Below are 13,222 nucleotides of genomic sequence, written 5' to 3' on the forward strand. Positions count from 1 at the left end.
AGCCATTTCTACACGGGACCCTGTAACTGGTGTAAGCAGCAACGATAAATTATGTAGATTTTCTGGGACTTCTGCCAATGGCGACTCAAACATGATTCCTTAGATACATGTGGCTGCACTAGACTGTGTTCTGCACAGTGCACACTTTCTGCTCCAGCTGTTTATACCAATGGCAGCTGTTGTTATGATTTGAACTTCAGGTCTTGTTGAGGCTTGGGATGCATCTTTGGGACTCCCCAGACTTCTCCTGAGACTTCTTCCTCTTGAAATTTGCCGTCTGGCATTCTTCGGTCCCACCCATTGTTGGGAGGCAGTTCCCATGGCTCTCTTGCATTTCTGTCCAACTTGCACTTCTTTCGCAGGGAGAGGCACTGACTACTTTTGTTCTGGACAGCCCTTTCAAGGATGTTATATAGTGAACAGCCTTGGAAGATAAAGCATCTGCCTCTGGAGCAAAGAGCAAGTTTGCTTGGCATACACAGACAGTGTCGTTCTCAAGTACAAAAAGGAGACTTACTTCTCATTATAAAAGATGTAATTTTCCTAGGCTAAGGGCTCCTCTCTGTAATGCAATGCAGAGTACTAGCAGGTATTATCTGGCATTCTTTGTGTTGCCCTGGGAGCCAGCACAAATGTTGATACTTTGACTAATGTTATTGCTATAATAGAGTCCTTTGTCTCTGACCCAGGAGTCCTGTATCTTTTGTCAGCATCCATGAAACTGTGGCAGGCCACCTGGTGAGTGACAGTAGGGCAAATCTCAGACCCTTTACCTACCTGAGTTTGTCTGATCTGCCTCTTGTTTCTAAACACCAACCTGGGGTAAATATGGAGATGCAAGGGAAAAAAAAAAAGCCTAGATTGTGAGAAGCAATGTTTACTGAGGACTGAAGGACACCCATTTCTAAACATTATCCTCAGAACACGTACTTTTGGCTCTGGGACTTGTACTAAATTGTGTTTCCACTTTTTGCCATCTGCCTATTTTGATGGACATAAGAAAAAACAACGCAAAATTTACTGTTGTAAATATCGTTGGGATAGTTTCAAGGACCCGACTGCAACATCATGCAGTGTCCTTTTTATGAGAGCCCACGGGAGAAATTTGTCTCAGGTATCAGGAAAAGCTGCATTTCTGCTGAACATCTGTGGTGTGTTTGTCCTATGGACACTATAAATCTTATAACTGATTGTGTATTTCTATTGTCCCAGTATCTTGGAAGAATGGAGCCAAATTTGTGATCCAGCTCTTGGAATTGAGGCCAGACAGTATGTATCTGAGAGTACTAAATTTACCCCAGGTTATTTTCTTCACTCCATTTCCTCATTTATTTCTTTTTATATTTTTGCAATGTATGTTATTAAAAATTATCTTAATCAAATTTTAAGGGTCTGATATTTTTATAAAGCTTATCATAAGACCACATCTCTACCCCTTTCTCCCCCTTCCCATGGCCCCTCCATCCTGTCTCTTTCTCACCTTTGGTTTAAGTTCTGTTTTGGGAAAGATGCTGGGAAGCATATTTATGGGAGCTAACTTGTCCAACAATGTCATTGGTCTACCATCACACTTAACGGGTGATTTGGCCAGTTATAGAATTCTAGACTAGACTAAGTTTTATATAGACTTTTGAAGACTTTGCTCCATTCGCTGCTGGGTTCCAGCTTTTCAGTTGTGTAGTCCAAAGACATTCTGATTCTAGATCCTTTGATGAGGCCCCTATAGTGCACACCCTCTTACACCTCAAATCTCTTACTTAGTCTCTTGCTTTCTTCTGCAGTTATGGGCTAATGTGATTACACTGGCCCTACTTGATAATCCAGGATCATCTTCTTCTCTTAAGACCTGAAGTCCCTCCACCACAGCAGCATCGAGGTTAGCATTTGTATCACTAGGGGATGGAGATCTTATCAGGACACTTTTGGAAATCTGTTTATCACACTCCTCAGCTATATATTGCAACTCTCTTGTTTCCTGAAAATTTCTTTTTTATCGTGTTCTGTTCTTGGGGCTTGTGGACAATATCTTCTTTTCCTTTGAGAGTCTTAGTGAGTTTTTTCAAAGTTTTCTTCCTTCTGCATTTCCTATTTCCCTAGGTTTCTTCTTTCGGTTTGTTAGTGTGGGGCTCCCTTTTTCCATGTTACAGGCTTTCCCCAAGTGTTCAATGTCAATCCGTGGCTATCTGTCCAGGTGTATAACTAACTTCTGAATGCAAACTCTTCATGGCACGCTCCACCGAGGCATCATCAGGTGGGACATTTCACTGGAGAACCTACAAAGTCAGTATACATGGAATTTTTTTCTAGGACTGGTTCGAATCCCCAGAGAAGGAAGTCCCAGTCTCTTGGTGGAATAGCTGGCTCCCAACATGGCAGGGACTGTTGGGACATCTCCAGATTCAATGCACAGGCTTCCCAAGCCCACCTGTTTCTAGCACGTACCTTAAACCTCAGCTCTGCCCAGCGTTTGGGGGCAGAGTCCCTCCTGCTCCCTGTTTTCTAAAAATCAACCCACGCCATTTTGCTGAGGCTGGGGAGGGGATCTGGGGGATCTACTGCATCTTACTAGATTTTCAAGCAATCCTCCTGTTTTCAATTCTGATTTTACTCCAATTTTAAGGTACCTGGTGCTGCCTGTCTCTGAGATTTTGTGAAGTTCTGTGAGGCAGGTTGCTTCCGGGCTTCCTCTCTGCGTGTTTGGCTCTCACCTGTTTTGGGTTGATCTAGTCAGCTGCTTTTTTACTTCACTCTCCATGTGCCTTGTGAATGTTTCCTCTCTCATTCACTTTGACCCTGTAACTACATGTGTCTTTACAATAACCTCATTGCTGTAATTTCATGGGCTTCCAGGGGACAGCCAAGGTGAACACATCTGTCCAATGAACCATCATGAAACAGAAAGGGCTACGTAGAGTTATTTATTTATCTATGCATTCATTCACTTATTTATTTTAGCAAAATCCGCACCCAATGTGGGGCTTGAACTCACAACTCCAGAGATTAAAGTTACATGCTTTACTGACTAAGCCTGCCAGGCACCGTGGGTTTTATTTTTAAATGAAAAGCCTTGAACCCCTTTTGGAATGTGGTAAGGAAAAAAAGACCCAATTCATTAAATACATTAATTAATATTGTATCTGGATCTCTGGGAAGTTACTTAGCTTCTGAAACGAACCTCATTTTCTCATTGGTGAAAATCCAAATAGTTTTGTTTGTAAAGATACAATGTGATGATATTTGAGAGTACCTAGGACAGCACCTGACATGCAGTTGACATTCACTTGATATGCTTGTTGAATCAAGGAATAAAACACATTCACTCAGAACTAAAAGGAAAAAAATAATACTGGGACTAGATATTGTAAACAGGGGCTGCATGCAGACATGAGATGCCCAAGGCAGATTAGCAATGTGGGCTTTCTCCAAACCAATGGACTTCCCATGTTTGCTCCATATTCATTTAGTTGGTAGGTGAAGGAAAGAAATTGATTTTCTCTTAAAAATATTGTATGTCCCTTTCTTCCAAATTTAGGGCTTATTATTTACCCTAAATGTAATATAATATTTTAACTTCCTTAGAAATGTCTTTCATTTCACAGTTTTCCCACCACTCAACTCTACAGAGTTATCCATGCCTAATGATAAAGGATAACAAATGAATATAGTTGTAAAATTTTATTAAAAAATATTATGGGGTGCCTAGGTGGCTCAGTCGGTTGGGCATCCAACTTCGGCTCAGGTCATGATCTCAGAGCTTGTGAGTTCAAGCCCCACATTGGGCTCTGGGCTGATGGCTCAGAGCCTGGAACCTGCTTCGGATTCTGTGTCTCCTTCTCTCTCTCTCTGCCCCTCCCTCACTCACTCTGTCCTTCTCTCTCTCAAAAATAAATAAAAACATTAAAAAAAACCCTTTTTATGACTTTCACAATAGCAAATATGTTCCATTTTTTGGTAGATCCTGTATTCTTCGGTTTTATTTTTTTCTGAATCAGTGTTTGGGTGGCGTATTGGAGGGTTACAATATATTCAGCAAAGTTGAAGAACCCTCACTCTGTTGACATGTGCCAGAGTGTTGCCTGACTTTGTCCTCATCATATGACTGTGAGCCTATCCACACTCCATCACTGATGGAGAGGATGAATAAGTGGTTTATGGGAGGATTTCTTTTCAAATGTCCACTTCTACTTTGGGGGAATTGGAAAGAGCAGGACCGATTATAGTTTCTAATAAAGCAAGGAACTACATGAAATATCTGAGCTAACTGGCACCTTTCCTCCTACTCCAGTGATACCTTGGTGACTATAATGAGTTGGCACCTTGAGCAGCTGCCAGACTGACCTGCCCCTTGATCTGGTTCTGTCCTCCACTTCTGCATTTTCTGCCTGCTCTCCCAGGTGCTCAGTGTCCTGATAATCTCTATCCCACACTCCATGAAATAGCTTTCAGTGCTATTCACACTCAGGTGAAGTGCTTGATAACAGCATAAAGACCTATTATTTCTCAGGGAGTTCTGAACTTTAGTAAAGATCTAAACTTGGAACCATATACATGGCATTCAGCCCAGAGAAGAGCATCCAGCACCAGTAACTATTTCCCATTGTCTTTGAAATATACATTATAGATCCCCTCTCCCAAATTTCTAGTCCTGTGGCATTCCTTTAAGCAGCCCCATTTGCTTGGGAAATACCTTAGACCACATGAAGGTAAGAGATTTGCCATTTAACACTATGAATCACCTTCGACCACTTCCTAACTCCTTATTCTGCCCTGAGTCAACCTTCCAAAATACTGTTTTTGCTGCTTTTTCTTCCATTTTCATCTTGGTTCCTCTTTGGGTATAGTACTTAGCTCTATTTGACTTCTGTGGGCTGTAATTTTTCACTAAGCTAAGCTGCCTCAGGTGAGCATCCTTCCTAGTTTCACTTGGCCTCCTATTTTGACCTTCCCAGGCCTTATGTGTAGGGTCTGGGAAGCACATGAAGCCAGGCCAGGATACACACCCGAGAGCCCCAGCCATGTAGAACACATTATATGCAGAGTAATGCCTAGAGAATCTGTCTGAGGGACCACTGGCTTATCTTCTGGGCAGCTAAACCCATGGTGGTCTATACTGCTAGATGCCTACCAGTGTTTATTCTCTCTCTCTCTCTCTCTCTCTCTTTTTTACATCAGAATTGCTATATAGGGGCGCCTGGGTGGCTCAGTCGGTTGAGTGTCTGACTTTGGCTCAGATCACGATCTCACAGTGTGTAAGTTTGAGCCCCGCGTCGGGCTCTGTGCTGACAGCTCAGAGCCTGGAGCCTGCTTCAGATTCTGTCTCCCTCTCCCTCTGCCCCTCCCCCACTCATGCTCTGTGTCTCTCTGTCTCAAAAATAAATAAACATTAAAAATTTTTTTTAAAAGAACTGCTATATAACTGGGCAAGGTGTGAGGGTCAGAAGGGTAGGGCAATGTGCTTAGCTAAGTTTAAGACTACATTTCCTAATCTCCCTTGTATCTAGATATGGCCATTCAACTTATTTCTGGTCAGTGATATGTAAGGAAGACTCAAAAGGAACTAACAATGAGGGGGAATATTTTTCTTTTTCCCCTTGGAATAAAGGCATGATGACTGGAGCTACAGCAGCCATATTGGATCAAGAGGGTAGAGACCATGACCCGAGCACAGTAAAGCATAAATATAAAATAAACATAGGTCACTGATAGTTTAGTGATGCCACCACACCTTCTTAGACTATACCTCAATTTTCTCACATGAGACAATAAACCTTTGTGGATTTATTCACAAGGTCGCCATTGCGACCTTGGGTTTTCTGCTATATATTGCCAAACCTAAGCCAAATTTACACCAACAGCTTCCCTTTCCCTACTTTTATCTTGTTGCCACCTCTGAAAGGGAGAGGAACACCTGTATTGATGTTGATAACACAAGATCTTGGATTGCTCTTCTAGGCTTGCTGTCATCACTACTGTTGAAGCAAAAGTAAAGCACATTGTTTTTTTTAAAGATTGTAATAACATCCATGGCCAGAGACTCTGAACCCCACATACTCAACATACTGGCATCTACCAAAAATATCTAAGTACTACTCCTTAACTCTACCTTTTACTTGTGGAAGTGTCTCCTGCTTGGAAAATGTGCACATAATCTTTGCATATAAGCAAAGGTTTGAAATCACTTTATCAAAGGCAGTGTAGGAGAGTAAGACCTCTAATGGGAATTCCTAGTATTTGCTGAAAACGGTCTGTTGTTCAGGTTCACTCTTCCTCCAGCCTCCAACTTTTTACTTAAAACAAAAATTTTAAACATGCAGAAGCATTCCAAGAACATTAAATGAATTGTAGTCATATTCCTACCCCTGAAATCAATAGTTGTTAGCATTTTGCCATATTGCTTTCTCTATATACCTCTATATTAAAAAAATTTTTTTTTGACATTTATTTATTTTTGAGAGACAGAGCATAAGCATGGGAGGGGCAGAGAGAGAGGGAGACACAGAATCTGAGACAGGCTCCAGGCTCCGAGCTGTCAGCACAGAGCCTGACGTGGGGCTCAAACTCATGAATTATGATATCATGACCTAGGCAGAAGTCGGATGGTCAACCAACTGAGCCACCCAGGGGCCCCATATATATCTCTCTATTTTTAAAGCTGAAATCTGTATCTAAAATAGCATATTTGGACCATTGAAAGTAAGTTGCAGACATTAATTTTCCATTCTTAACATATTATGAATTTCCAAATTGTGTTTTACCCGGTCAAGACAGATTTCCTAAGTGTTTTCAGCCCAAGAGTGTGTGGGGCTTAGAGGAGCCCTTTAGCATGGGCATGGGTCAGGGGAGAAACGAAGAAATTCAGAGAGCAATGTTATAAAGTGAATAGCTGGAATATCTGTGCTTTGTCGACTTATTGTAGGGAGATACTTGCTTTGTTCCTAAAATATTGTAAATTTAACTAAATTCCACCAAATCAGTTCAAAAACATCTGAGCCACAATGTTGACTCCCAGATAGTACTGGAAAGCCAATTTTTCCTGGTTTTCCTGGGACTTTTCTTGTTTTAGCAGTAGGTGTTGTGGAGAGCCCTCGTCCTGGGCAAAACTGGCTTATTGGTTACCCTACTTAAAATAATTCTCTGACTTAAACTCCCCAGGGAGAGACCTGACAGTTGTTTTTTCATTCACTTAACAAACTCTTCTGGAACAGTGGTTAGATGTGGCCCCGGGCTGGCGATGCGCTACTGTGACATGCCTCTGTTCTGGAAGGTCTGCACGTGACCCTCTATATTTGCTCCAGCTAGGTAATGACAAGCGTCTGTGTCTCAGAATTGAAATTTCTTTTCTGTTCAGAGTCACATGGAGGAGAAGGAATGAGAATGGATTTATAGAAAGAATAGTCCGGATACTTGAACACATTTTGTCCAATTGTGGGGAATTTAGCTTTCTTTTACCTTATATTTCCAACTAGGGTTCCTCAAATAGAAAAGTCCCTGAGGAAGAGAAACTGTGGCCACAATTGTTTGGTGTCTCCTGAGAGCTTTCCCACTCTTCTGTTGCTCAGTGCCTTTGGAAACAAAACCTGCCGGCTTTTCACAGCCTAAGAGTCCATTTGCAAAAAAAAGCTGATGAGAGATTCCTGGCAGGTTTCTGGAACTCACTAATTAATGAGGGTAGTGGTGAGATACTAAAACCAGTTGAAAGAGCGCTCAGGAACTAAGGTATTTAGACATAGTGTTTGGGTAAGTTTGCTGGGTTAGATACAAAACTGGTTAATGTCCAACAGGGCAATAAACTATAACCCTTGGAGTTATCTGTTCTACTAAACATAAATTATTTGCATTTTCACTAGACAAAAATCTACAAATTAACCTCTGCCTCCAAAGATGTGTGAAATGGCTCATTCAGTAGGAAGTCGAGCCCAGCACAGTACCGCACAAGCACCCTATAATCTTTTTCGTCTACTTCTACCTCTTGGATAATTTCAGATGGTTGTTGAGACATGACTTTTGGTTGACTTTGACAGACACATAAGGAGAAAGCTAACGTTCTCTTCCTTTAATGAAGAAGGTACAGGCACTGATGGCAATCTCTTTATGCACCACTCAGTTTCCTTTCTTATGCCACATGGGATACCTTATTGTTGTCAACAAGAGATACACATGCCAGTTCAAAACCTTCAGGAGATCTGTCATCAGCTTTCTTGTGTAAAGATAAAGCTGTGAAAAGCTTTCACGATTGGTGAGAAAAATGCCTTTTGAAACACTATGTGATTACTACTCCAGAAGTCTTATGTTCTCATAGTAACTCAGTGAATTTCTACTTAATTGAAATTTTAAGGACAAAAAGCAGATGTTCTCCTATATTAGACAAATTGTATTTACCTGAACAGTTTTATCTGCTATAGTGGAAAGAGTGAACAGAGTTGGACTAACTTTTGCCAATTAGATGAACTTATTTGAACCTTTGTTTCATTATCTAGAAACTGGTAATAATAGTGAACTAAATACATTCTTCACTTTAAAAGCATGATGAAGTGTCTCCTAATCTTTATGCCATAAGTAGCACAATATTTAGCCAAAATATAACTGGGCGATTTTTATTTTAAAATATCATGCCATTTTCTGGTAAGATCTCTTGGGGGATGTAACTTGCTTTGGCTAACTAGCCACAACTGATGAAGGTCCATCCATTTTAACTGCCCCATAAAGTTAGAAGTTAACTTATAGAAAGTTAATGTGGGCTGTGTGTGTGTGTGTGTGTGTGTGTGTGCGCGCGTGTGTGTGTGTGTGTGTGTGTGTTTTGACCTGATAGAGGACAACCCCAAATATTATGGTATTATTACTCTAGAGAAAGTTCATCAATTTTATATCTAACTAGACTTTCTCATTTCTGCTTTCATTTTCCCACTGACTGCTACAGCCCCATTTTTCAAGTGTTCTTTTTGTCAGCTCTTCCATTTGTCTATTTCCTCCTTAAAAAGTTAAGTAAAACTTTGCTATGTTTTCTATTTGTAAGAGAAGTAGATTTTTGTCAGTCTGAGAATTAAACTTTTAACCAACTATACAGAATCCAAGAAAAAACAATAACCCACACCTGATTCCAAAATATTTGAAGAACAGTGTGGATTTTTACTGAAGAATATTCTCAGAGACGGAGTACAAGGGATTATCATGCCACACTGACAAAATGTTCCCTATAAATTTCTTTGTGTCTCCCAAATCCCAGACCCTTAGCTAGCTACCTAAATTCCCTGTGTCTCTCCCAACTCATTGTCCCCCACACCCCACCAGTCAATTCCTAGGCTCTTCCAGCCCCTCCCTTCCTGGGGCAGACACAGCCTATGGTGACCACCCCCCCACCCCCACCCCCAAGTGAGATACACATTACAGACAATCTCCTCCCTGGGGGAGTGTGGAAGGAACCTGTGACCTTCTTCTAACTGACAGAAAACAGCAAAGTTGATGGGATGGTACTCCCTTAATTAGGTTGTGTTATACGACAAAGGTGATGGAAGGTCATTCCCATGATTATGTTATCTAAGACTCTGCTGTAGCAGGTTGGAGAGAAACACTTCCTACTGGTCTCTAAGAAGCAACCTGCTCTCATGTGACCTGTGTATGGAGAGGGCCACAGGGCCCTCTAAGAGTCGAGGAATTCTGCCAACACTCATGTGAGCTTAGAAGAGTACCCCAAGCAAAGAAAAAAGAGAACTACAGGCGAATATCCCTGATGAATATGGATGCAAAAATTCTCAACAAGATACTAGCAAATTGAATTCAACAGCATATAAAAAGAATTATTCACCATGATCAAGTGGGATTCATTCCTGAGCTGCAGGGCTGGTTCAATATTCGCAAATCAATCAATGTGATACATCACATTAATAAAAGAAAAGAACCATATGATCCTGCTAATAGATGCAGAAAAAGCATTTGACAAAATACAGCATCTTTTCTTAATAAAAACCCTCAAGAAAGTTGGGATAGAAGGAACATACTTCAACATCATAAAAGCCATTTATGAAAAGCCCACAACTAATATCATCCTCAATGGGGAAAAACTGAGAGCTTTTCCCCTGAGATCAGGAACACGACAAAGATGTCCACTCTCACCACTGTTGTTTAACTTAGTGTTGGAGGTCCTAGCATCAGCAATCAGACAACAAAATGAAATAAAAGGCATCAAAATTGGCAAAGATGAAATCAAACTTTCACTTTTCACAAGAGGACATGATACTCTACATGCAAAACCCAACAGACTCCACCAGAAGTCTGCTAGAACTGATACATGAATTCAACAAAGTTGCACGTACAAAATCAATGTACAGAAATCGGTTGCATTTTTATACACCGATAATGAAGTAACAGAAAGAGAACTAAACTGATCCCATTCACAATTGCACCAAGAACCATAAAATACGTAGGAATAAACCTAACCAAAGATGTAAAAGATCTGTACACTGAAAACTATAGAAAGCTTATGAAGGAAATCAAGAAGACGCAAAGAAATGGAAAAACATTCCATGCGCATGGAATGGAAGAATAAATATTGTCAGAATGTCAATACTACCCAAAACAATCTATAAATAACGCAATCCCAATCAAAACTGCACCAGCATTCTTCTCGAAGCTAGAACAAACAATCCTAAAATTTGTATGGAATCACAAAAGACCTCGAATAGCCAAAGTAATATTGAGGAAGAAAACCAAAGCAGGAGGCACCACAATCCCAGACTTTAGCCTCTACTACAAAGCTGTAATCATTAAGACAGTACGGTGTTGGCACAAAAACAGACACATAGACCAATGGAATAGAGAACCCAGAAATGGACCCACAAATGTATGGCCAACTAATCTTTGACAAAGCAGGAAAGAATATCCAATGGAAAAAAGCCAGTCTCTTTAACAAATGGTGCTGGGAGAACTGGACAGCAACATGCAGAAGATTGAAACTAGACCACTTTCTCACACCATTCACAAAAATAAACTCAAAATGGATAAAGGACCTGAATATGAGACAGGAAACCATCAAATCCCTAGAGAAGAAAGCAGGGAATAACCTCTTTGACCTCAGCTGCAGCGATTTCTTACTTGACACATCTCCAAAGGCAAGGGAATTAAAAGCAAAAATGAACCATTGGGACCTCATCAAGATAAAAAGCTTCTGCACTGCAGAGGAAACAATCAACAAAACTAAAAGGCAACCGACGGAATGGGAAAAGACATTTGTAAATGACACACTGGATAAAGTGCTAGTACCCAAAATCTATAAAGAACTCACCAAACTCCACATCTGAAAAACAAATAATCCAGTGAAGAAATGGGCAGAAGGCATGAAGAGACACTTCTCTAAAGAAGACATCCAGATGGCCAACAGACACATGAAACGATGCTCAATGTCACTCCTCATCAGGGAAATACAAATCAAAACCATAATGAGATACCACCTCATGCTGCTCAGATTAGCTAAAATGAACAAATCAGGAGAATATAGATGCTGGAGACAATATGGAGAAATGGGAACCCTCTTGCACTGTTGGTGGGAATGCAAACTGGTGCAGCCACTCTGGAAAACAGTGTGGAGGTTCCTCAAAAAATTAAAAATAGAACTACTCTATGACCCAGCAATAGCACTGCTAGGAATTTACCCAAGGGATAAGGAGTGCTGATGCATAGGGGCACTTGTACCCCAATATTTATAGCAGCACTTTCAACAATAGCCAAATTATGGAAAGAGCCTATATGTCCATCAACTGATGAATGGATAAAGAAGATGTGGTTTATATATACAATGGAATACTACTCGGCAATGAGAAAGAATGAAATCATGCCATTTGCAGCAACATAGATGGAACTGGAAGGTATTATGCTAAGTGAAATAAGTTAGTCAGAGAAAGACTAATACCATATGTTTTCACTCATATGTGGATCTTGAGAAACTTAACAGAAGACCATGGGGGAGGGGAAGGGGAAAAAAAGTTACAGAGAAGAAGGGAGGCAAACCATAAGAGACTCTTGGATACTGAGAACAAACTGAGGGTTCAAGGGGTGTGGGGGAGAGGGGAAAGTGGGTGATGGGCATTGAGGAGGGCACTTGTTGGGATGAGCACTGGGTATTGTATGGAAACCAATTTATCAATACATTATATTAAAAAATAAACTTTAAATTTCTAAATTCATCAGTATAAAAAAAGGAAGAGGACCCCAAGTTCCAGGAAGAAACATAACCTGGCTGGTCCCTTGATGTAGCCTGTGAGACCGTAAGTCAGCTCAGCCAGCCTGGACTCTTGATCCACTGGAATTGTGAGATAATAAATGGGTGTGGCTTCAAACTTCTTAGTTTGGGTGAATTTGTTACCCAGCAAGCCCCTTTAGCCCTCTTGGCTTCTTTCAGATAAAATCCTCTTGCTCTCCTGGCTTCTTTCATTTGTATTCAATCAACCACTGTTTCCCATCAAAACTCAAGGATCTTCCTTAGGATCCACACTTCTGAGAAACCAGGGAGTGTGTGTGTGTGTGTGTGTGTCTGTGTGTCTGTGTGTGTGCAGGTGCACACATGTGTGTACATATCATAAAAGGGCCGCACGTCTCATTTATATATTAATATTATGTTAATATTAATATATATTATTATTAATGTATATTAATCCATGTAACTATATTAATTTGCTCATTCCCTTGGTAAAATCTGTTGATTAACAACCACCCAGATGCCAGTAGGCTGCTTTCCAATGTGTGTATGCATTTCTGTTTCCACAAGCAAATGGCAGAAGAGTCAATGTGGTTTGTTCCCAAATCTGATCATATCAGTTGTAAATGTTTTTGTAAATGATATAGTTAGATCTTACAAAGTGTGAAAAGGGAAGTTTTTTCTACAAGAACCATGAAAGGGTCTATAACATTAAATAGAACAGAGGATGGAACACCTGGGTGGCTCGGTCAGTTAAGCGTCTGCCTCTTGATTTCCGCTTAGGTGGTGATCTCACGGTTTGTGAGTTTGAGCCCACGTGGCTGGCTCTTTGCTGACAGCATGGAGCCTGCTTGGGACTCTCAACTCCCTCTTTCTCTGCACCTCCCTTGCTCATGCGCACACGCTCTCTCTCTCAAAATAAATAAATAAATAAATAAATAAATAAATAAATAAATAAATAAATTTTAAAAAGCAGAACAGAGCAAAATAATAGAAATCTAGAAGACTTTGCTCTGAGATTATTTCATAAGTGTC

This window comes from Prionailurus bengalensis, chromosome A2 (assembly GCF_016509475.1).
Source record: "Prionailurus bengalensis isolate Pbe53 chromosome A2, Fcat_Pben_1.1_paternal_pri, whole genome shotgun sequence".
Lineage (NCBI taxonomy): Eukaryota > Metazoa > Chordata > Mammalia > Carnivora > Felidae > Prionailurus > Prionailurus bengalensis.